Source organism: Triticum aestivum, chromosome 2A (assembly GCF_018294505.1).
Source record: "Triticum aestivum cultivar Chinese Spring chromosome 2A, IWGSC CS RefSeq v2.1, whole genome shotgun sequence".
NCBI lineage: Eukaryota > Viridiplantae > Streptophyta > Magnoliopsida > Poales > Poaceae > Triticum > Triticum aestivum.
In genome coordinates this window covers 99,900,821-99,927,412 of record NC_057797.1, presented here as the reverse complement: position 1 = coordinate 99,927,412, position 26,592 = coordinate 99,900,821, and positions in this window count along the sequence as shown.

Sequence of the window (26,592 nt, the reverse complement as noted above, 5' to 3'; positions counted from 1 at the left end):
GCAGAGTCATCGGACGGTGAGTCCGATAACACCTGGCGTCGGGAACTCCTTCGGGTTCCCTTGGCCTTCTTGGTCTTCTCTGGCACCTTGTAAGGAGCCGGAGTCAGCATCTCTGTCAGGAGAGCATTTGCTGGGCCTTCGGGCAAGGGAGCCGGACAGTCGATCTGTCCGGCTGTTTCCTGCCAGTCCTGTCAAAGGAACGGGAGCTTAGATCCCGCATAGAGTCAAACTATGAAAAACAAGTATCCTGTAAGAGGTAAAACAGCTTAGCGCGCTGGCTTGGCGCTTCGGGCAGAATCCGCGATCCTCGGTAGTAGTAGGAGGAACCTCGACGCCCTTGAATAACACCTTCCAGGCATCCTCGTGTGTTGTATCAAAGAGCCTGTTCAGAGTTTGGTGCTGGGCCGGGTCGAACTCCCACAAGTTGAAGGCCCGTTGTTGACACGGGAGGATCCAGCGGATGAGCATGACCTGGACTACGTTGACGAGTTTGAGCTTCTTGTTAACCATGTTTAGAATACATGTTTGGAGTCCGGTCAGCTCTCCCGAACTACCCCAGGATAGGCCATTCTCTTTCCAGGAGGTGAGCCATGTGGGGATGCCAGATCGGAACTCAAGGGCCGCTGCCCATGCAGGGTCACGTGGCTCGGTGATGTAGAACCACCCCGATTGCCACCCCTTTATGGTCTCCATGAAGGAGCCCTCGAGCCATGTAACATTGGGCATCTTGCCCACCATGGCGCCTCCGCACTCCGCCTGGCGGCTGCCCACTACCTTCGGCTTGACATTGAAGGTCTTCAGCCATAAGCTGAAGCGGGGCTTGATGCGGAGGAAGGCCTCGCACATGACGATAAACGCTGAGATGTTGAGGATGAAGTTCGGGGCCAGATCGTGGAAATCCAGGCCGTAGTAGAACATGAGCCCCCGGACGAATGGGTGGAGAGGGAATCCCAGTCCGCGGAGGAAATGGGTAAGAAACACTACCCTCTCATGGGGCCTAGGGGTGGGGATGAGCTGCCCCTCATCTGGGAGCCGGTACGCGATGTTGTCGGGCAGGTATCCGGCTCTTCTCAGCTTCTTGATGTGTCCCTCCGTGACGGAGGAGACCATCCACCCGCCTCCTGCTCCGGACATGGTTGGAGAAGGTCGAGGTGGGAAATGCGTACTTGGGTGCTGGAGCTCGAGTGTGCGAAAGTGGATGAGCAAAGGAGGAAGAAGGCATGGATGAAGAGGTCAATCCTTATCCCTTTGTATGGGCGGACGAAACTATGCGTCCCCACTAGCCTATCCTCCAAGCGCCATAACCGGTGGCGCGGTTGGGTTACCCACGCCCGTATTGATGAGAATCCCGTGATAAGGGGACACGATCTCTGCTTTGACAAGACGTGTCAAAAAACTGCCTCGTGTTATGTGCGGGGCTAGTTAAAGGAAACGGTTCGAATAATCACCGGGCCATGACATAATGTCGTGTTGCCAAAACAAGTCAGCAAATTGGATTTGTGGAAACATTATTCTCTCTACGGTGGTATGTGGAACTTATTTTGCAGGGTCGGACACTATCCTTGTATTCAAATTCTTCCGTGGTGTATTCGGGGGAGGAACCCGCCTTGCAATGTCGAAGACAACACTGCGTGCCGGGCTCATCGTCATTTAAAGCCTGGTTCAGGGGCTACTGAGGGAGTCCTGGATTAGGGGGTCTCCGGATAGCCGGACTATATCCTTTGGCCGGACTGTTAGACTATGAAGATACAAGATTGAAGATTTCGTCTCGTGTCCGGATGGGACTCTCCTTGGCGTGGAAGGCAAGTTAGGCAGTACGGATATGGATATCTCCTCCTTTGTAACCGACTTTGTGTAACCCTAACCCTCTCCGGTGTCTATATATACCGGAGGGTTTTAGTCCTTAGGACACAACAATAACATACAATCATACCATAGGCTAGCTTCTGGGGTTTAGCCTCTCTGATCTCGTGGTAGATCTACTCTTGTACTACCCATATCATCAATATTAATCAAGCAGGACGTAGGGTTTTACCTCCATCAAGAGGGCCCGGACCTGGGCAAAACATCGTGTTCCCTGCCTCCTGTTACCATCCACCTTAGACGCACAGTTCAGGACCCCCTACCCGAGATCCGCCGGTTTTGACACCGACACCGACAGTATATACTTGGCTAATTGTAAGAAGAATGTGTACCTGGGACATCGTCGATTTCTTCCGAGCAGGCATCCCGTAAGAAAGAAACGCAAGCATTTCAAAGGTGAGGCGGATCACCGGACGAAGCCTCGCCTCCGTACAGGTGTTGATGTACATGATATGGTCAAGGATTTGAAGGTGGTCTTTGGAAAGGGTCCTCGTGGACAACCTGTTACGAATGACGCTGACGGACGCGCACCCATGTGGAAGAAGAAATCTATATTTTGGGACCTGCCCTATTGGAAAGACCTAGAGGTCCGCTCCGCAATCGACGTGATGCACGTGACGAAGAATCTTTGTGTGACCCTGCTTGGCTTCTTGGGTGTGTATGGGAAGACAAAAAATACACCTGAGGCACGGGAGTACCAGCAAAGTATGCACGGAAAAGACGGCATACATCAGGGTCATGCAAGCTACACTCTTACCAAAGAAGAGAAGGAAATCTTCTTTGAATGCCTGCTCAGTATTAAGGTACCGTCTAGCTTCTCGTTGAATATAAAGGGAATAATAAACATGGCAGAAAAAAAGTTCCAGAACCTAAAGTCTCATGACTGCCACGTGATTATGACGCAACTGCTTCCGGTTGCATTGAGGGGGCTTCTACCAGAAAACGTTCGATTAGCCATTATGAAGCTATGTGCATTTCTCAATGCAATCTCTAAGAAGGTAATCGATCCAGAAATCATGCCAAGGTTAGAGAATGATTTGGTGCAATGTCTTGTCAGTTTCGAGTTGGTGTTCCCACCATCCTTCTGCAACATTATGACGCACGTCCTAGTTCACCTATGCGAAGAGATTAACGTTTTGGGTCCTGTATTTGTACACAATATGTTCCCCTTTGATAGGTTCATGGGAGTCTTAAAGAAATATGTTCATAACCATGCTAGGCCAGAAGGAAGCATCTCCAAGGGCCATGAAAATGAGGAGGTCATTGAGTTTTGTATTGACTTTATTCCTCACCTTAAGCCGATTGGTGTTCCTGAATCGCTACATAAGGGCAGACTGGATGGAAAAGGCACGCTAGGAGGGGAACAAATAATATGTATGGACGGACATTCTCTCACTGAAGCACACTACACAGTTCTACAGAATTCCGCCTTGGTGGCTCCGTATATCAATGAACACAAGAATTTGCTATGCTCCAAGCACCCGGAGCGGTCTGATGATTGGATTACACGTGAACGAACCAGGAGTTTCGCCAGCTGGTTGCAGACACGTACCATGCATGACGCCTCTATTGAAGATGACCTGTACTTGCTGTCCTAGTTACCATCTTCGAATATAATGACTTTCAAAGGGTACGAGATAAATGGTAATACATTTTACATGATCGCCCAAGATAAGAAGAGCACCAACCAAAACAGTGGTGTCCGCTTTGATGCAGAAACCAAGACAGGAAAGGAAACATATTATGGTTATATACAGGACATATGGGAACTTGACTATCGACGTGGTTTGAAGGTCCCTTTGTTTTGGTGCAAATGGGTCAATATGACACGAGGCGGGGTAACGGAAGACCCGCAGTACGGAATGACAATAGTGGATCTCAACAATCTTGCGTATGCAGACGAACCATTCATCCTAGACAATGATGTGGCACAGGTTTTCTATGTGAAGGACATGTCTACCAAGCCGAGAAAAAGAAAAGATAAGGAAGCGAATGCATCGTACGATGAGCCAAAGCGGCATATAGTTCTTTCTAGGAAGAGAAACATCGTGGGAGTGGATGACAAGACAGACATGTCAGGAGATTATGAAAAATTTGATGAAATTGCTCCATTCACAGTGAATATTGACCCGAGCATCCAGTTAAATGATGAATATTTTCCATGGCTACGGCACAAAGGGACACACGCGAAGAAAAAGTTTCACACCCAAAGATCTAGGATGTGATCGGCTTCACTATCATCACTTTCTTCTGTGTTTCACACCCAGGAGGGAATCTCTGTAATAGTTAGGGTAGCTAGTTATGTGTTTTGGCATTTGAAACGCGAAGAAATTTTATGTGCAAACAAACTGGATGCACTTCGTGTACAAAATGGACAATCTCTTTCAAAGTATCAGGGTTTCGGACGAAAACTCATCTGTTACAAAGGCATTTCATTTTTTAAATAACCTAAACATTACCAAATTGAATATAATGATAAAACGCACTAATATTAAACATAAGAAAAAAGAATCACTGAAAAATCTATTTTCAAAGTTAAGTTATTCACAAACTAGTGATTTACAGAAATTTCAAATAATTCAAAATTTAAACTATTCAAATTTGAAAACTACGGGCACTAACAGAAAGTTTGTAATTTTTTGTACCTAAAGCAAAAATATTCACAAAGAAACTCTAAATACAGCAAAAAACAACTCAAAAATAAATAAAGCAAAAATAAATAAAGCAAAAAAACAAGAAAATAAAAAGCCCGCCTACTAGGCCAAAGCGGCCTGCATACGACTAGAAACCCAACGTGTATTGGGCCAGGATGCAGGCCCGCAAAGGCCCTGTAGGCCCACAGGGCAGCACAGAACAGGTAGGCCCAGTAGGCTTGCTTTGGAAGGAGCTCGAGAGAGCTATCGCACTGGGGCTTATAAACCAATGCGGACGCCCCTCGGCTAGCGAGGTGGGACTAAACTTGCCGCACCGCACCTGCGCCAGCACACCCCCTTTAGTACCGGGTCGTTGCTCCAACCGGTACTAAAGGGGGGGGTCTTTAGTACCGGTTGGTGCCACCACCCGGTACTAAAGGGGTGCCGTTCCCGCCTCTTGGCCTGGCCAAAACAGACCTTTAGTACCGGTTGGTGGCTTCAACCGGTACTAAAGGTTGTTCTATATAAGAAAACACTTCAGAAAATTTGTCAGTTTCTCATCTCCCTCTGCTTCTTTCTCCTCTGCCCCGTCGCCGCCGCCCCTCGTCGCCGCCCCCGTCGTCGTCCGTTCCCGTCCCCGTCCCTGTCTGTCCCCGTCCCCGTCCCCGTCCCCGTCGTCGCACCCCGCCCTGTCCTCCCGTCGTCCCCACCCGGCCCGTCCCCGTCCCCATCGTCGCCGACCCGTCCCCATCCCCGTCGTCACCGCCTATCTCCGTCCCCGTCGCCGCCCCCCGTCGTCGCGCCTCGCCGGTGAGCTCCTGCCCCAGCCGCACACACACATAGTGTTATAGAAATATTAGAAATGTTAGTTATATAGAAATGTTTTTTAGTTATAGAAATATTAGAAATGTTAGTTATATAGAAATGTTAGGTATATATAATTATTAGAAATGTTAGTTATATAGAAATGTTAGTTATATTAGAAATGTTAGTTATATAGAAATGTTAGTTATATAGAAATGTTTTTTAGTTATAGAAATATTAGAAATGTTAGTTTTAGTTATAGAAATATTAGAAATGTTAGTTTTAGTTATAAAATTTAGAATTTGCATATATGAAATCACAATCCATCATTTAAAAAATGTTACTTTACTTTTGCGGCATATAGTATTTGTTGTCGACGATGCCCGGCCCGCATCCTCGCCGTCGACCAGTTCGCGACGACGTCCTGCTTCAGAGGACCCATGTCCGGGACTGGGCTCTGCCGGGCTGGCACTGGGAGGTTCTACCTTCAGGGGCGCGACGCTTGGTGAGGAACCCGGCCCCAGGTCCCGTCGTCGACCCTGATCTCCTTTGGTGGCGTTCGCGTGGGCCAGTTTCGGTACGAAGGGAGCCGGCCCCGCCGGAGGTGGTACGTCACCGTGTCAGGGAGGAGGACGAGTACGTCCATCGCTACATGGCTGCTATGGACGTCAGGTTCTCCAATACCTGGCAGGTTCTTTGGGGAGATCACCCGAGCTATGATCCAGTGATGGTTCCTTCACTTTGGTTGTCCACCGCCTAGATTACTCTCTAGTATTCGATCTTTATTAGCTAGCTAGCTAGCTAGTGATGTATTCGATATATAATATTCGAGACGATGTATTCGAGATTATATCTATTATTCGAGACGATGTATTTGAGATTATATCTATTATTCGAGACGACGTATTCGAGATTATATTCGATGATGCTTATTATGTACTATGATTGATTCAGTTTTTCCTTATTAATTGATTGCATCCATGCATTGTAATTTGAATATATTTCTTTTGGATTAGTTAAATAAAACCTATGGAGGACAATACCGACAGAGAGGGAGAAGAGGCCCTGTTCAATATCATACGCAATCCTCGCGGGCCAGATGATGATCAGAATGAAGAAGATTATGACGGCTCCGAATATCTAAACAACACCGGGGAGGGTGATATGATATTCGATCGCGACGACCGAATTGATGAAGTCATGAACTATGAATATGACGAAGAAAATGTTGATCTTGAAACAACAAAGACCGGCGAGGTATATATATTTATATAAGCAGGCATCTGGTGATCATCACATGTTTTAAACGACTTGAAGATATATTAACAAATCGATCTTTCTTCTTTCAGCCATCCGGATCGAGCAAATCTGCAGGCGACAGGAAACGAGGCCCGAACAAAAAGTTGAAGGAGGGCGTAAAGTACAATATTGAGGCCATCAAACCTAATGGCGAACCATTAGCGCCTAAGAAGATTGCGGACAAGTTCATTCGTCAGTGCGGAGTTCTTGTGAAGGACCAACTCCCGATCTCCCTTCAAGAATGGAGAGAGCCAGCAAAGCCACGTCCAGTAGTTACTTTTGTCGACGGGAGACAAAAACTTCTGCTTTGGGAAACGCTCATGGAACATTTCACCCTACCAGATCATTTCACAGATGCAGATGTGGAGAAAGTCAAGGATGCTGCTCTTAGGAAGATGGTGGTTGCATTCAACAACCACAAGAATCGTGTATGGGACAAGTACATCATGGGAGGAAGGAAGACTCCAGTATTCGAGGGAACACTATAGAAGCAAAGTGCTCATTGGGACGATTTCGTGAAATTCAAGGATTCGGAATTATCTAAGGAACGGTCGAGAATAAACAAGGCCAATGCCGCAAAAAAGGATAAGTTCCATAAGCTGGGGCCAGGTGGCTATGCGGTGGGAATGCCTAAGTGGGATAAGTCTGAGAAAGAGATAGAGGATGCAGGTGTCACTCCAGAAACATTGAGCTGGCCCCCAGGTGCATGACTTGGTTCTATGCGCATTGGGGGGGGGGAGTTGGACCCGAAGACATGCAAAGTTTCGAAGAAGGCATGTCTGGACGGAGCCGAAGGTAAGCTACTTGTTGCAATAGAAGATGAAGGAAATATGCCCTAGAGGCAATAATAAAGTTATTATTTATTTCCTTATAATCATGATAAATGTTTATTATTCATGCTAGAATTGTATTTACCGGAAACATAATACATGTGTGAATACATAGACAAACAGAGTGTCACTAGTATGCCTCTACTTGACTAGCTTGTTAATCAAAGATGGTTATGTTTCCTAACCATGAACAATGAGTTGTTATTTGATTAACGAGGTCACATCATTAGTAGAATGATCTGATTGACATGACCCATTCCATTAGCTTAGCACCCGATCGTTTAGTATGTTGCTATTGCTTTCTTCATGACTTATACATGTTCCTATGACTATGAGATTATGCAACTCCCGTTTACCGGAGGAACACTTTGGGTACTACCAAACGTCACAACGTAACTGGGTGATTATAAAGGAGTACTACAGGTGTCTCCAATGGTCGATGTTGGGTTGGCGTATTTCGAGATTAGGATTTGTCACTCCGATTGTCGGAGAGGTATCTCTGGGCCCTCTCGGTAATACACATCACATAAGCCTTGCAAGCATTACAACTAATATGTTAGTTGTGAGATGATGTATTACGGAACGAGTAAAGAGACTTGCCGGTAACGAGATTGAACTAGGTATTGGATACCGACGATCGAATCTCGGGCAAGTAACATACCGATGACAAAGGGAACAACGTATGTTGTTATGCGGTCTGACCGATAAAGATCTTCGTAGAATATGTAGGAGCCAATATGGGCATCCAGGTCCCGCTATTGGTTATTGACCGGAGACGTGTCTCGGTCATGTCTACATTGTTCTCGAACCCGTAGGGTCCGCACGCTTAAGGTTACGATGACAGTTATATTATGAGTTTATGCATTTTGATGTACCGAAGGTTGTTCGGAGTCCCGGATGTGATCACGGACATGACGAGGAGTCTCGAAATGGTCGAGACGTAAAGATTGATATATTGGAAGCCTATATTTGGATATCGGAAGTGTTCCGGGTGAAATCGGGATTTTACCGGAATACCGGGAGGGTTACCGGAACCCCCCGGGAGCTATTTGGGCCATAGTGGGCCTTAGTGGAAAAGAGAAGGGGCTGCCCTAGATGGGCTGCGCGCCCCCCCCTTCCCCTAGTCCTATTAGGACTAGGAGAGGTGGCCGACCCCCTCCTCCTCTTTTCCCCTCTGAGGAATCCTAGTTGGACTAGGATTGGAGGGGGAATCCTACTCCCAATGGGAGTAGGACTCTCCTGCGCCTCCCCCCCTTGGCCGGCCAGCCTCCCCTCCTCTCCTCCTTTATATACGAAGGCAGGGGCACCTCTAAACACACAAGTTGACACAAGTTGATCCACGTGATCGATTCCTTAGCCGTGTGCGGTGCCCCCTGCCACCATATTCCTCGATAATACTGTAGCGGAGTTTAGGCGAAGCCCTGCTGCTGTAGTTCATCAAGATCGTCACCACACCGTCGTGCTGACGGAACTCTTCCCCGACACTTTGCTGGATCGGAGTCCGGGGATCGTCATCGAGCTGAACGTGTGCTCGAACTCGGAGGTGCCGTAGTTTCGGTGCTTGATCGGTTGGATCGTGAAGACGTACGACTACTTCCTCTACGTCGTGTCATCGCTTCCGCAGTCGGTCTGCGTTGGGTACGTAGACAACACTCTCCTCTCGTTGCTATGCATCACATGATCCTGTGTGCGCGTAGGAAATTTTTTGAAATTACTACGAAACCCAACAGTGGCATCAGAGCCAGGTTACTTATGTTGATGTTATATGCACGAGTAGAACACAAGTGAGTTGTGGACGATACAAGTCCTACTGCCTACCAGCATGTCATATTTTGGTTCGGCGGTATTGTTGGACGAGACGACCCGGACCAACCTTACGCGTACGCTTACGCGAGACCGGTTCCCTCGACGTGCTTTGCACAGAGATGGCTTGCGGGCGACTGCCTCTCCAACTTTAGTTGAACCAAGTATGGCTACGCCCGGTCCTTGAGAAGGTTAAAACGGAGTCTATTTGACAAACTATCGTTGTGGTTTTGATGCGTAGGTGAGATTGGTTCTTACTTAAGCCCGTAGCAGCCACGTAAAACATGCAACAACAAAGTAGAGGACGTCTAACTTGTTTTTGCAGGGCATGTTGTGATGTGATATGGTCAAGGCATGATGCTGAATTTTATTGTATGAGATGATCATGTTTTGTAACCAAGTTATCGGCAACTGGCAGGAGCCATATGGTTGTCGCTTTATTGTATGCAATGCAATCGCGATGTAATGCTTAACTTTATTACTAAACGGTAGTGATAGTCGTGGAAGCATAAGATTGGCGAGACGACAATGATGCTACGATGGAGATCAAGGTGTCGCGCCGGTGACGATGGTGATCATGACGGTGCTTCGGAGATGGAGATCACAAGCACAAGATGATGATGGCCATATCATATCACTTATATTGATTGCATGTGATGTTTATCCTTTTATGCATCTTATCTTGCTTTGATTGACGGTAGCATTATAAGATGATCTCTCACTAAAATTATCAAGAAGTGTTCTCCCTGAGTATGCACCGTTGCCAAAGTTCGTCGTGCCCAGACACCACGTGATGATCGGGTGTGATAAGCTCTACGTCCATCTACAACGGGTGCAAGCCAGTTTTGCACACGCAGAATACTCAGGTTAAACTTGACGAGCCTAGCATATGCAGATATGGCCTCGGAACACGGAGACCGAAAGGTCGAGCGTGAATCATATAGTAGATATGATCAACATAACGATGTTCACCATTGAAAACTACTCCATCTCACGTGATGATCGGTTATGGTTTAGTTGATTTGGATCACGTGATCACTTAGAGGATTAGAGGGATGTCTATCTAAGTGGGAGTTCTTTAGTAATATGATTAATTGAACTTAAAATTTATCATGAACTTAGTCCCTGATAGTATCTTGCTTGTTTATGTTGATTGTAGATAGATGGCTCGTGCTGTTGTTCCGTTAAATTTTAATGCGTTCCTTGAGAAAGCAAAGTTGAAAGATGATGGTAGCAATTACACGGACTGGGTCCGTAACTTGAGGATTATCCTCATTGCTGCACAGAAGAATTACGTCCTGGAAGCACCGCTGGGTGCCAGGCCTGCTGCTGGAGCAACGCCAGATGTTATGAACGTCTGGCAGAGCAAAGCTGATGACTACTCAATAGTTCAGTGTGCCATGCTTTACGGCTTAGAATCGGGACTTCAACGACGTTTTGAACGTCATGGAGCATATGAGATGTTCCAGGAGTTGAAGTTAATATTTCAAGCAAATGCCCGGATTGAGAGATATGAAGTCTCCAATAAGTTCTATAGCTGCAAGATGGAGGAGAACAGTTCTGTCAGTGAGCATATACTCAAAATGTCTGGGTATAATAATCACTTGATTATTGGGAGTTAATCTTCCGGATGATTGCATCATCGACAGAATTCTTCAATCACTGCCACCAAGCTACAAGAGCTTCGTGATGAACTATAATATGCAAGGGATGAACAAGACTATTCCCGAGCTCTTCGCAATGCTGAAAGCTGTGGAGGTAGAAATCAAAAAGGAGCATCAAGTGTTGATGGTTAACAAAACCACTAGTTTCAAGAAAAAGGGCAAAGGAAAGAAGAAAGGGAACTTCAAGAAGAACAGCAAGCTAGTTGCTGCTCAAGATAAGAAACCCAAGTCTGGACCTAAGCCTGAAACTGAGTGCTTCTACTGCAAGCAGACTGGTCACTGGAAGCGGAACTGCCCCAAGTATTTGGCGGATAAGAAGGATGGCAAGGTGAACAAAGGTATATATGATATACATGTTATTGATGTGTACCTTACTAGAGCTCGCAGTAGCACCTGGGTATTTGATACTGGTTCCGTTGCTAATATTTGCAACTCGAAACAGGGACTACAGAATAAGCGGGCACTGGCAAAGGACGAGGTGACGATGCGCGTGGGAAACGGTTCCAAAGTTGATGTGATCGCGGTCGGCACGCTACCTCTACATCTACCTTCGGGATTAATATTAGACCTAAATAATTGTTATTTGGTGCCAGCGTTGAGCATGACCATTATATCTGGATCTTGTTTAATGCGAGACGGTTATTCATTTAAATCAGAGAATAATGGTTGTTCTATTTATATGAGTAATATCTTTTATGGTCATGCACCCTTGAAGAGTGGTCTATTCTTACTAAATCTCGATAGTAGTAATACACATATTCATAATGTTGAAACCAAAAGATGCAGAGTTGATAATGAAAGTGCAACTTATTTGTGGCACTGTCGTTTAGGTCATATCGGTATAAAGCGCATGAAGAAACTCCATACCGATGGACTTTTGGAACCACTTGATTATGAATCACTTGGTACTTGCGAACCGTGCCTCATGGGCAAGATGACTAAAACACCGTTCTCCGGTACTATGGAGAGAGCAACAGATTTGTTGGAAATCATACATACCGATGTATGTGGTCCGATGAATATTGAGGCTCGTGGCGGATATCGTTATTTTCTCACCTTCACAGATGATTTGAGCAGATATGGATATATCTACTTAATGAAGCATAAGTCTGAAACATTTGAAAAGTTCAAAGAATTTCAGAGTGAAGTTGAAAATCATCGTAACAAGAAAATAAAGTTTCTACGATCTGATCGTGGAGGAGAATATTTGAGTTACGAGTTTGGTGTACATTTGAAAAACTGTGGAATAGTTTCGCAACTCACGCCACCCGGAACACCACAGCGTAATGGTGTGTCCGAACGTCGTAATCGTACTTTACTGGATATGGTGCGATCTATGATGTCTCTTACTGATTTACCGCTATCATTTTGGGGTTATGCTTTAGAGACGGCCGCATTCACGTTAAATAGGGCACCATCAAAATCCGTTGAGACGACGCCTTATGAACTGTGGTTTGGCAAGAAACCAAAGTTGTCGTTTCTTAAAGTTTGGGGCTGCGATGCTTATGTGAAAAAACTTCAACCTGATAAGCTCGAACCCAAATCGGAGAAATGTGTCTTCATAGGATACCCAAAGGAAACTGTTGGGTACACCTTCTATCACAGATCCGAAGGCAAAACATTCGTTGCTAAGAATGGATCATTTCTAGAGAAGGAGTTTCTCTCGAAAGAAGTGAGTGGGAGGAAAGTAGAACTTGACGAGGTAACTGTACCTGCTCCCTTACTGGAGAGTAGTTCATCACAGAAAACTGTTTCAGTGACACCTACACCGGTTAGTGAGGAAGCCAATGATAATGATCATGAAACTTCAGATCAAGATACTACTGAACCACGTAGATCAACCAGAGTAAGATCCGCGCCAGAATGGTACGGAAATCCTGTTCTGGAAGTCATGCTACTAGATCATGATGAACCTACGAACTATGAAGAAGCGATGGTGAGCCCAGATTCCGCAAAGTGGCTTGAAGCCATGAAATCTGAGATGGGATCCATGTATGAGAACAAAGTATGGACTTTGGTTGACTTGCCCGATGATCGGCAAGCAATTGAGAATAAATGGATTTTTAAGAAGAAGACTGACGCTGATGGTAATGTTACTGTCTACAAAGCTCGACTTGTCGCAAAAGGTTTTCGGCAAGTTCAAGGAATTGACTACGATGAGACCTTCTCACCCGTAGCGATGCTTAAGTCCGTCCGAATCATGTTAGCAATTGCCGCATTTTATGATTATGAAATTTGGCAAATGGATGTCAAAACTGCATTCCTGAATGGATTTCTGGAAGAAGAGTTGTATATGATGCAACCAGAAGGTTTTGTCGATCCAAAGGGAGTTAACAAAGTGTGCAAGCTCCAGCGATCCATTTATGGACTGGTGCAAGCCTCTCGGAGTTGGAATAAACGTTTTAATAGTGTGATCAAAGCATTTGGTTTTATACAGACTTTCGGAGAAGCCTGTATTTACAAGAAAGTGAGTGGGAGCTCTGTAGCATTTCTGATATTATATGTGGATGACATATTACTGATTGGAAATGATATAGAATTTCTGGATAGCATAAAGGGATACTTGAATAAAAGTTTTTCAATGAAAGACCTCGGTGAAGCTGCTTACATATTAGGCATTAAGATCTATAGAGATAGATCAAGACGCTTAATTGGACTTTCACAAAGCACATACCTTGACAAAATTTAGAAGAAGTTCAAAATGGATCAAGCAAAGAAAGGGTTCTTGCCTGTGTTACAAGGTGTGAAATTGAGTAAGACTCAATGCCCGACCACTGTAGAAGATAGAGAGAATATGAAAGATGTTCCCTATGCATCAGCCATAGGCTCTATCATGTATGCAATGCTGTGTACCAGACCTGATGTGTGCCTTGCTATAAGTTTAGCAGGGAGGTACCAAAGTAATCCAGGAATGGATCACTGGACAGCGGTCAAGAACATCCTGAAATACCTGAAAAGGACTAAGGATATGTTTCTCGTATATGGAAGTGACAAAGAGCTCATCGTAAAAGGTTACGTTGATGCAAGCTTTGACACTGATCCGGACGATTCTAAATCGCAAACCGGATACGTGTTTACATTAAACGGTGGAGCTGTCAGTTGGTGCAGTTCTAAACAAAGCGTCGTAGCAGGATCTACATGTGAAGCGGAATACATAGCTGCTTCGGAAGCAGCAAATGAAGGAGTCTGGATGAAGGAGTTCATATCCGATCTAGGTGTCATACCTAGTGCATCGGGTCCAATGAAAATCTTTTGTGACAATACTGGTGCAATTGCCTTGGCAAAGGAATCCAGATTTCACAAAAGGACCAAACACATCAAGAGACGCTTCAACTCCATCCGGGATCTAGTCCAGGTGGGAGACATAGAGATTTGCAAGATACATACGGATCTGAATGTTGCAGACCCGTTGACTAAGCCTCTTCCACGAGCAAAACATGATCAGCACCAAAGCTCCATGGGTGTTAGATTCATTACAGTGTAATCTAGATTATTGACTCTAGTGCAAGTGGGAGACTGAAGGAAATATGCCCTAGAGGCAATAATAAAGTTATTATTTATTTCCTTATAATCATGATAAATGTTTATTATTCATGCTAGAATTGTATTTACCGGAAACATAATACATGTGTGAATACATAGACAAACAGAGTGTCACTAGTATGCCTCTACTTGACTAGCTCGTTAATCAAAGATGGTTATGTTTCCTAACCATGAACAATGAGTTGTTATTTGATTAACGAGGTCACATCATTAGTAGAATGATCTGATTGACATGACCCATTCCATTAGCTTAGCACCCGATCGTTTAGTATGTTGCTATTGCTTTCTTCATGACTTATACATGTTCCTATGACTATGAGATTATGCAACTCCCGTTTACCGGAGGAACACTTTGGGTACTACCAAACGTCACAACGTAACTGGGTGATTATAAAGGAGTACTACAGGTGTCTCCAATGGTCGATGTTGGGTTGGCGTATTTCGAGATTAGGATTTGTCACTCCGATTGTCGGAGAGGTATCTCTGGGCCCTCTCGGTAATACACATCACATAAGCCTTGCAAGCATTACAACTAATATGTTAGTTGTGAGATGATGTATTACGGAACGAGTAAAGAGACTTGCCGGTAACGAGATTGAACTAGGTATTGGATACCGACGATCGAATCTCGGGCAAGTAACATACCGATGACAAAGGGAACAACGTATGTTGTTATGCGGTCTGACCGATAAAGATCTTCGTAGAATATGTAGGAGCCAATATGGGCATCCAGGTCCCGCTATTGGTTATTGACCGGAGACGTGTCTCGGTCATGTCTACATTGTTCTCGAACCCGTAGGGTCCGCACGCTTAAGGTTACGATGACAGTTATATTATGAGTTTATGCATTTTGATGTACCGAAGGTTGTTCGGAGTCCCGGATGTGATCACGGACATGACGAGGAGTCTCGAAATGGTCGAGACGTAAAGATTGATATATTGGAAGCCTATATTTGGATATCGGAAGTGTTCCGGGTGAAATCGGGATTTTACCGGAATACCGGGAGGGTTACCGGAACCCCCCGGGAGCTATTTGGGCCATAGTGGGCCTTAGTGGAAAAGAGAAGGGGCTGCCCTAGATGGGCTGCGCGCCCCCCCCTTCCCCTAGTCCTATTAGGACTAGGAGAGGTGGCCGGCCCCCTCCTCCTCTTTTCCCCTCCGAGGAATCCTAGTTGGACTAGGATTGGAGGGGGAATCCTACTCCCGGTGGGAGTAGGACTCTCCTGCGCCTCCCCCCCTTGGCCGGCCAGCCTCCCCTCCTCTCCTCCTTTATATACGGAGGCAGGGGCACCTCTAAACACACAAGTTGACACAAGTTGATCCACGTGATCGATTCCTTAGCCGTGTGCGGTGCCCCCTGCCACCATATTCCTCGATAATACTGTAGCGGAGTTTAGGCGAAGCCCTGCTGCTGTAGTTCATCAAGATCGTCACCACACCGTCGTGCTGACGGAACTCTTCCCCGACACTTTGCTGGATCGGAGTCCGGGGATCGTCATCGAGCTGAACGTGTGCTCGAACTCGGAGGTGCCGTAGTTTCGGTGCTTGATCGGTTGGATCGTGAAGACGTACGACTACTTCCTCTACGTCGTGTCATCGCTTCCGCAGTCGGTCTGCGTTGGGTACATAGACAACACTCTCCTCTCGTTGCTATGCATCACATGATCCTGTGTGCGCGTAGGAAATTTTTTGAAATTACTACGAAACCCAACAGAAGAGGCTCGATCGGGGGTGTTCGAGCCCAACAGAGAGAACGACGAGCTTACGCGTGCCCTGGGAAATCCTGAACACCCGGGAAGAACATGAGGCAAGGGCGCTATTCCGTGGTATGAGGGGTTTTCGGACTGGAATGCTGACTACAGAACCCATGCGAGAAAGAAGATTGTGGAGGAGAAGAAGAGCAAGATGGAGGAGGAGCAGAGGAAGCTGGACTATGAACGCCTTCAAGGCCTAGAATCAGCACACGCGGACTTGGCAATCAAATTACAGCGGCAGTAGGAGTAGATCGACTCACTTAGCCAGCAAAGGGGGTCTCAGCAGCTGCAGCAGCTAGCGGATGATCCAGCATTGGATAGCACCGTCCCATCCATGCCGAGAAGCAGCATGTGTTCCACCCCGGGCGATGCATTGCTGGATAGCTACCCAGTGGATGACATCATGGAGAACACTAACTGCGAGCTACACTTCAAAATGAAGAACATATCCATGAAGGTGGCGGACGCCCTTGCTTTTACAAATCCCCCCGAGGCAACCTTCCATTGCAACCTGATTCCAGCGGGCTATGCTCGTGTCTTGGTTGATGAGGTGGTGGACCAATATTCGGGGCTAGAGCTTGACATTCTTGGAGGTGACGAGGAGCACACACTGGGAGAGGCCAACCATCATATCATCCTCTGGAGAAAGGATTGCATCATCTTTCAAAGGCCACCGACACCGCGTCATCCGACTCCTCGTCGAAGTCCGCCACCGAGTCAGCATACTCCCACTCCTCCAAGTCCACCAACGCATCAGGCCACTCCTCCTCCAAGTTCGGCATAGTTTCAGGCCACTCCTCCTCCTCCATGTCCGGCAAAGCATCAGGCTACTCCTCCTCCAAGTCCGGCACAGCTTCAGGACACTCCTCCTCCTCCAACTCAGCCACGTCAGCCGTCTTCGCCGCCTCAGCAATCACGGAAGAGAGACGCCTTAGCTATGGTGCGTAGCGGTACAAGTCGAGGTAGTATTGGAGGTACAGGCGGAGGCAAGCAATTTCAATATGGTCCAAGCAGCCTCGTGCCTCTTCCGTAGAGGCCTTACGACAAGTCCGAGGAGGAAAACACAGCCATATCGAAGGCCGAGGTGGAAGCCCATTTTGCACTGAAATCCGCCGCCAAGGGAGAAAGTGCCTGAGGAAAAGATTGACCACTTCATTCGTATGGCTAGACCACCAGCTCCCAAGCATGTTGACACAGACTATGAGCGCCACCTCAGGAAGTTAAATCAAGCACGTCTACAGAAAGAGGCGAGCTCGAGCTCGAGCAAATCAGCTGGCAAAACATGCGGTAAAACCATTCCCCAGCTGGGAGAACAGGCGGCGCAACCAATCCCCCCGCTTGTTGTGCCAACAACACATGAGAGTACGCGCGCCCAATATTATTGTGGGCATACCGTTTATGTTCCCGAGCTGGGCGATGTGGTAATAACCGAGGAGCATATTGAGCAGGCTGAAATGCTCAAGATCACTGTTGGACAACTCCTCGATATCGAGCCCATGCCTCTGATCGTAGAGGAGGAAATAAAATGGAAATATGTCCGGGGCCAACCTTTGGTCGAGCCAGACGAGGTCAAGAAGCTCCCAACGAGAATGTATGAATTGCATCAATGGTACATGGACATTACCAAGATTTTCAATCGAGAGTCCCTCATGGTGAATGTCAAGAAGGATCATTACTACCATGAGAAAGCTGTGTCCGTTGAGTATTCAGAACTATTTCAGTTATACAATCAAGATGCACTCGACAAATCTATCGTCAGTTGCTATTGTCTGTAAGTAATTTCTTTCTGTAATTTAAGTCTCAAGCTAGCTGTAGTGATCATTTTGATCAATCATTACCTGTAATTATCCTCACTATATTCTTTTTTCTGTGGTATTATGCAGGATGAAGATTTATGAAATGAAAAAAGGTGGACGCTATAGCATTGGGTTCGTTGACCCAAATACCATTAATTAATACACATGGAAATTAGATCCATATTATGAAAAAAGTGTAGACGAAAGCATGCTAGAGTTCTTCAAGCGCCTCAAATACAAAGAAGATATACTACTTCCTTACAACTTCGAGTGAGTCACACTGTCTTGTACTACAAATTCTGTTTTTGCCTACTAGCTAGCTACATGTTTCTGCTTACATATGCCCGCTTAATTAAGACATGGAAACGTGTGTGCATGCAGATTTCACTAGATCTTATTAATCATTAAAGTTGATGAAGGAACAGTTGAAGTACTAGACTCACTACTTAAGAAAGCAAGTGACTACACCATCGTGAAGGGGATAGTCAACAGGTAATTTCAATCATTATTAACTATATCTCGGCATATTTAATTAGTTCGTCATTTCCTGATAACAACTATTTAATAACCCATTTATTCATTTTCTTTGTCGGCGGGCAGGGCTTGGGCAAAGTTCATCAGCGTCACTCCAGGCCAATGGAAACGAAATCTGAAATGGTATCGACTCCAGGTAAGTAATTAAGTAGTACTAGCTAGCTAGCTGCCATCTCTTTAATTATCATGCTTGATTAATTATTATATGATCAAATTCCATTCTCGTAAAGGCCCTGAAGCAGGCGCCGGGGAATAATCTGTGTGCATACTACGTTTGCGAGAATATTCGCATGATGGCGTCCGAAAGGAGCAGATCTCAAAGACAGGAGTGGGTACGTTTGTGAGAACACTATTCACAATTTTTACACCATTATCAATATCTAGTCACACAACTAATACACATGCATATTGATCTCCTTCTTAACAGTTCAAAGAGGTCTGCTCCTACCAATGGAGCGCATACAAGCAATTCAAGAGAAAATAGCGGGATTTTTGCTCAACCAGGTCATAGATCCCAAAGGAGAATACTTTTACCCGCTACCGTCCCCATGAATCACTTCCAATTGTTATCATGCTCTGAAGGCATCAATTAGGCTAATGCCGCTGGCTCCGAAGGCACCAATTAGGAGAAATTGTATATAGCTAGCTAATTGTATATATATATATATATACATGTGTGTATATATGCGTGAATTAATTAATGGTGGTTGTGACACATTCGATGATATATGTATATATATGATCGGTTCTACTAGAAATTCTATTTATATATATGCATAACATGTACAATATGTAGTATCGTAAAATACTAGCAAACGAAAAAGAATTAAATGGAAAACACAAAATTAAATGAAAAAGAAATCATAAACCCAAAATTCCCCAACCTTTTAATACCGGTTGGTGTCACCAACCGGTACTAAAGGGCTCCCTGCCCCCGAAGCTGGCTCGTGCCACGTGGTTGCCCTTTAGCACCGGTTCATGCGGAACCAGTACTAAAGGGGGGGACCTTTAGTGCCCACACTTTAGTGCCGGTTACCGAACCGGCACTAAAGGGCCTTACGAACCGGTGTTATTGCTCAGTTCTACACTAGTGTCATATCTTCGTAGTACTTAGGTGAAGCCCTGCGCGGATCACTTCACCATCACCATCATCATGCCGTCGTGCTGACGGAACTCATCTTCTTCCTCGACACCTTTGCTGGATCAAGAGGACGAGGAACGTCATCGAGCAGAACGTGTGCAAAACTCGAAGGTGTCGTACGTTCGGTGCTTGATCGTTCGGATCTAGAAGAAGTTCGACTACATCAACAGCATTGTCAAATGCTTCCGTTTTCGGTCTACGAGGGTACGTGGACTGATAACCCACAAGTATAGGGGATCAATTGTAGCCTCTTTTGATGAGTAAGAGTGTCGAACCCAACGAGAAGCTAAAGGTAGGACAAATATTCCCTCAAGTTTTATCGACCACCGATACAACTCTACGCACGCTTAACGTTCGCTTTACCTAGAACAAGTATGAAACTAGAAGTACTTTGTAGGTGTTTTTGGATGGGTTTGCAAGATAATAAAGAGCGTGTAAATAAAAAGTAGGGGCTGTTTTAGGCAAACAAGCAATAAAGTTAGTATAGCGAGTGTGGAAAAGTGGTGGTAGGAGTTGCGAAATTGTCCCTAAGCAATTGACTACTTTACTAGACCGATAACAAGTTTTATGTGAGAGAGGCCCCTGCTAGCATGTCATCCCTGACTTGGAATTCTATGCGCTTTTGATTGGAACTATTAGCAAGCATCTAAAACTACTACCATTCATTAAGGTAAAACCCAACCATAGCATTAAGATATATTGGTCCCCTTCAATCCCGTATGCATCAATTTCTATGGTAGGTTGACGCTTCTGTCACTCTTGCCCTCCAATACATAGTTGTATCAACATACAACTAACCCTATGGTGTGATCCACGCTCGTGCTCATATAATGGGCACCAAAGGACAACACCATAACCACAATCAAATTAAACCAATCATAGCAATTCACCAGTTACCGATAGGGCAACGAAAATCTACTCAGACATCATAGGATGACAACACATCATTAGATAATAATATGAAGCATAAAGCACCATGTTCAAGTAGAGGGTATAGCAGGTTGCGGGAGAGTGGACCGCTGTAGATAGATGGGGGAAGGTGATGAAGATGTTGGTGAATATGACAGAGGTGTTGGTGTAGATCGTTGTCGCGATGATGGCCCCGACGGTGTTCCGGCGCCACCAGGAGAGAGGGGGAGAGAGCCCCCTTCTTCTTCTTCTTCTTCTTCTTCCTTGACCTTCTCCCTAGATGGGAGAAGGGTTTCCCATCTGGTCCATGGCCTTCATGGCGGCGGAGGGACGAGAGCCCCTCCGAGATTGGATCTGTCTCTCTCTATTTGTGCGTTCCTGATTCTGGCCCTTCACCGTTTCTTATATCTCCGGAGATCCGTAACTCCGATTGGGCTGAAATTTTAACATGATTTGTATCCGGATATTGGCTTTCTTGCGGCAAAAGAAGGGCACCGACCGCCTTACGGGGTGGCCACGAGGGTCGGGGGCGCGTCCCCTGCCTCGTGGCCCCCTCGGGCATCATCTCGCGTTGATTCTTCTTCCCAAAAATCACATATATTCCAAAAAAATCTCCGTAAGTTTTTATCCCGTTTGGACTCTGTTTGATATGGATTTTATGCGAAACAAAAAACATGCAATAAATAGGAACTGACACTGGGCACTGGATCAATATGTTAGTCCCGAAAATAGTATAAAAAGTTGCCAAAAGTATATAAAAGTTATATAATATTAACATGGAACAATCAAAAATTATAGACGGAGACGTATCATGGACACACTCTCCCCCTCTCGTTGCTATGCATCTTCTAGATAGATCTTGCGTGAGCGTAGGATTTTTTTAAATTGCATGCTGCGTTTCCCAACAGTGGCATCAGGGTTTTCGAGTTCTTTACTATTGTATGCCTAAATTTGAGAGTACAAGAGTGAAGAGCTCGAAAGCCGTCAAATTATGAATGATTTTCTTCTTCCATCATTGCAAAATCGCTATGTGATAGGAATGGAGAATTGTTGGGTTAGACATTTAGCTTCTATCCGTCGAAGCTTGGCAAGTAGTATGATCATGACGACTCGAAATAATTAAACACAAGTCCCATAACAATCTTCATACCAACATATTCAGTTCAAAAGCATCATAGAAGTGACATGACCGCAGTTGGCAACTAGGTCATGAACAAAAGATCCGATGTGTGGACACATTGACTCTCCGCCGACTCCCTCTCCATGCCCTCGTCGATCTTGTGGAGAAGGGGCCGTTCGGTACCGACCGCGGCAAGGACGACCATCAAGGTATCTACTTGGCAGCTGCACAAGCGCTCTCCTCGCAGGCGGCCACCCTCTCTGCCGCTGGAGCTGCGGTCTCTGTCGCTAAGCAGCAGGCTATTTCAATGCGGGCGCCGGAGTGGGATTCTTGGCCACCGCACCTGTTTAATACTAGTAGGCAGTCGGGTGGGCAACTGGCTTAAATGTGGTAGAAGCCGTCTCGTCCAGTCTCGCTGCTTCGGTATTGAACAATCACGTAGATCAAGCGGACGTAGCACGTGAGGTGCTCTTGGCCGGCGTGCCAGTTCAGTGCTGGCTCCAAAGATCGGTCCTTTCCGCTCTGGGCCGGCATGAACGCGGGGCGGGGATTGGAGGTATGATCGTGCAGGAAAGGGTGCGGGCGCGGGAGATGGTTTTGAGTGGGACCGCGTTGTCTGACGCGTACGTGGCCGTGGTCCGAAGGCCCGCAAACCTTCCCTGGTTTGCAAGAATTCAGACACGCAAACACGTCCGTGAATAAATACGAGTTCACATTGAATAGTAAACTATATCCGGACAGCTTTCTCCGAACTGTTGCGGGCTATTTGAGTGTTCCTGTTGGAGATGCACTAAAGAACCAGAAGGACGATGGGTGAGGACCACGACAAATGTTCTCCCATGGAAGAATGCTTGTTTGCAATATCTTGGAGAGCAAAGTCAAGCAAGAACATGCACGGAGAGCATAATCTTACAGCTCGAACAGGTTGACATTGTGTGCGCTCATTCCCTGCAAACGTTAATGTGGATGTCGGGTGGAATCCATAGTAGATGATGGTGTCTAGCATGTGTCGATGGGTTTTTGATAATTATGTGGTATCTTGTGCCGCAATGACAGGGATGAAGGATGATTGGATGGACATTTCTTACCCTGGGAGTTGGGATCGTGGAAGCTGCCAATTTGCAGTTGGCATTTTTGTCAATTATACAAGTGTTAAGCAAAACCGTTTTAGTTGGCTGAGATTTACTTAAATTACAATCGATCTGGGAAAGTGTAATTTCATGCCTGTAACTTGCATTTTTTTACCCAGTTGCAGGTTGCAATTTTTATAAAGTGAAGTTACACTTTTCTGAATCAAATGAGTTTTGAAAAAAAAAGCTCAGTACGTGCACATAGAATTGGTAGAACTGTTCTAATAAATCAGGAAAGTTAAGAATGAAACATCGGTCCCTAAGAGCATCTTCAATAAAAGATGTAGATGCAAAAATAACTATGTTTTTCATCTCCAAGGCTAAAAAACTCTCTTCAACAGATAATGTAGATGTAAAAATAAAAATTACATATCTGCCTTCCGGAGATGTAAAATACAACATCTCCGTTGCAAATTTGCATCTCCGCTGATTGGAGATGTAAAAAGGGCAGCCGCGCGCCAACCGCCAACTGCCGTTTCTTTCCGTTTCTACGCAACCGCCGCTTGTCCGCCTCCCGCCCATCCACCGCTCGCCCGCCTCCCGCCACCGTCATGGCCGACGCAGATGTTGTATCGTGTGCCGCAATGGAAGGGGTGATGGATGGACATTTGTTTCATTGGGTGTTAGGACGAAGCTGTTGGCATGCATGGGTGTGTACTACTACACCGGTTTGCTGTTGGCATTGTATGATAATTGTACCGCATGTTTGTCCAGTGGATTGTCGTTTCCTGGGGTTGACGGAGAGGCATCCATGTATATATCCATAGATTAAACAAAACTGTTTTACTTCACTCAGATTTTCTTAAATTACAACCCATTCAGAAAAGTTTAAAGATGGTGTAACTTGCAATTTTTTTTATGAAAATAACAATTGAAAAGAAAATCTCTTCCATAGAATTGGAAGAACTGTTTTAATAAGCGAGTGAATTTTAAACACTAACGGAATCGCCATCATTGCCTAGTGCCAGGGGCACTCGACAAAAAACAAAATCATCTTGTTGACGTGTTTGCCAAATCCTTTTCATCGGGCCATTCCGCAAAGGTGATGCGGCTGGACTCCTTCCGGCAAAGGCAAGTTTGTATCGTTATTTTTGTTATGCACTCTGCAAAGGCATTTGCCGAGTATAACAAAGCGGGCACTCATCAAACAAACAGACAATGATGGAGCTAGCAAATTGCCAAAGCCTGGGCAAGCCGTAAACTAAAACTTACTTGGTGTATCAAACACAACAAGTGTCATATATGTTGATAAACATCATGTGCAATATACACACTAATGGTTCATAGATCATAGAAGTAATAAAAGCATACTGTACAATACCAAATAACTCGCTAGACACTAGCCAATTCTGTCATTAAACAAACATGGTTGAAACCAACATGATCAGCATTCAATTACACAATTTGACGATATATTATAGGTAAATAACTCACCTAGCTGTCATTTGCCGCCAGAAGCACTCATCGTTGGCGGTTTGCTGCTACTTGCTGCCGCCGGTACCAAAGACAGAGATAAGCAGAACTACTATAAGTTCGATATAAAAACGACAAACTTTCATCGTTATCTTATTTAAGGCGTTGTATACTTGTGGATCTGTTGACCTTCATTGGTTGATGTCGGCAAACAGGATAAAATTCTTGTCATTTTCGTTTCTAGCTGGACATCCGACGGCAGCGTGAGGGTGGGCTTCCCTTCTTGAAGGTGTTGTTGTGGAAAAAATCAACTTAGTTGTATGCGCTATATTCATATCTTGTAATGGCGCTACCATAGTTGTCTAAGTTTTGTACTCCGTTTGTTGATGTCTTTAACCTTATTGCCTTGCATCAGCTTCAATAAAAATGGACGTGTGCATCATAATGATGCAGAGGCACTGGGGTTTTTAATCTTTTAAAAAAATCAACATATATAATGTTTTTGCTAGAACTGTTAGGAGTTAGGGCACTATACTCGAGTGTCCTAATCCTTGAATGGAGGCAAAGAAGGAGCTGGAGATTCTCCAGCTAGCTGAAGTGAGCATGAACGATGACGCGAGGTTGCTATGATGAAGTGGCGAATACTAACATGATGATGGACATGTAACAATTGAGTTGAGTTCCTACGTACATGCGAGTATGTACTTAGTTGCGAACCATGGGCGAGTATATGAGCATATACAATTGTACTGTGTTAGAAAAATGTGCTTAGTCTGCATGTTGCATGGGCATTGGCATCGTTTGGCACATCCATGCCATGCAACCAATTAACCTTACTGGAGCCAACGCGGCAATCTTAACCATCTGCCCTATTCGGCCTAAGGGTATCTCCAACGTTATTCTTGGTTTGACATAGTATTCATCGGCGGATGCGTTCGCGGCCTTTGATATAGTAGCCGGCCATCCAACACAGTCCACGCGCATATTGAACATGACTTGAATAAACAGGACAAATTTCATGCAAAGTAGCCGATTTTTATTTAAATTGGACCAAATTCATGAAAAGTTTGACATACTTTATTAAACAAAAGTGGACATGATACATTTTAACTTAGCAAAAGTTCCTACTTCAAATCTTCACCGACCGTGAAGGCATCGTACTTCTCCTGTCTATAACTGCCTGTGCCACCTCTGCATTCGCCTTTGCTTTGATCTCCACTAGCTGGGCGTCGTACTCCTCCTCCACGACTCGCAACCTCCATCGCTTGCGGCGGCTGTCGCGGGCGCTACGCATGGACTTGTACATCACCCGTTGCTCATCACGAAGGCCGTATTCTCCATGGTCATGCCCACGACGGCATCCTCACTTGCCAGCTCGCCGTAGATCTATAGCTCTATGAGCCAGTGCTGCTCGAGGAGCCGCATGTTGTACTGATGCTCCTCCTACAACATCCGAAGCGCGGAGATTAACCGGCGGCGCTGGCTGCAACGGGCGCTCCTCCGCCATGATGACCTTGTAGTGCGCCAGCGCCATGGTAAAGCCGGCAACCGGCGCGGGCGCAGGCTCATCGTCGGACACCTACTCCATCATCCGGCCGCCATCCTATGCGCTCTCCTTCGGCGAGCTCGCCGGCAGTTCGGCCTCTATCCATCGCGCACAACGGGCCTGCCAGCCGGCCGCAAGGCCAATCAACTCGATCTTCTGCTCTGTCAAGAGCTTCTCCAACAACGCACTAGAGCTCGATGGCATTGCATCGGAGGTGCATGGAGGAGGAAGTGAAGCGGAGGTGGTGAGGTGGATTGTGTCGTGCGCTGCCACGTTTATATTGGGCGCCAACCAGGCAAAGTAACGGGCTATTTCAAAGCGGGCGCCAATGTCGGTTTCTTGGCCACCACACATGTTTAATGCCAACAGGCAAACAGATGGGTAATTGGCCGTCTTGTCTGGTCCCGCCACTCCACTCCGGCATTAAACAAGCGTGGAGACCAAGCTGATACAACGCGTGAGGTGCTCTTGGTCAGCGCGCCGCTTCAATGCCGGCTCCAGCAAACGGCCCTGTCCACTCTAGGCCGGCATGAATGCGGGTCGGGAAGTGGAGTATGATCGCGTGGGAGATGATGCAGGCACGGGAGATGGTTTTGAGTGGAACTGCATTGTCGGACGCGTACGTGGAGGCAATCGGATGCCCGCAAACCTTCCTCTGGTTTTCAAGAATTCGACCCACATCCGCGAACAAATACAGGTTCACATTGGATAGTAGACTACGTCCGGACAGTTGTTGGTCCAAACGATTGCGGGCTATTTGTGTGTCCGTTTTGGAGATGCCCTAAAGAACTGGGAGGACAATGGGTGAGG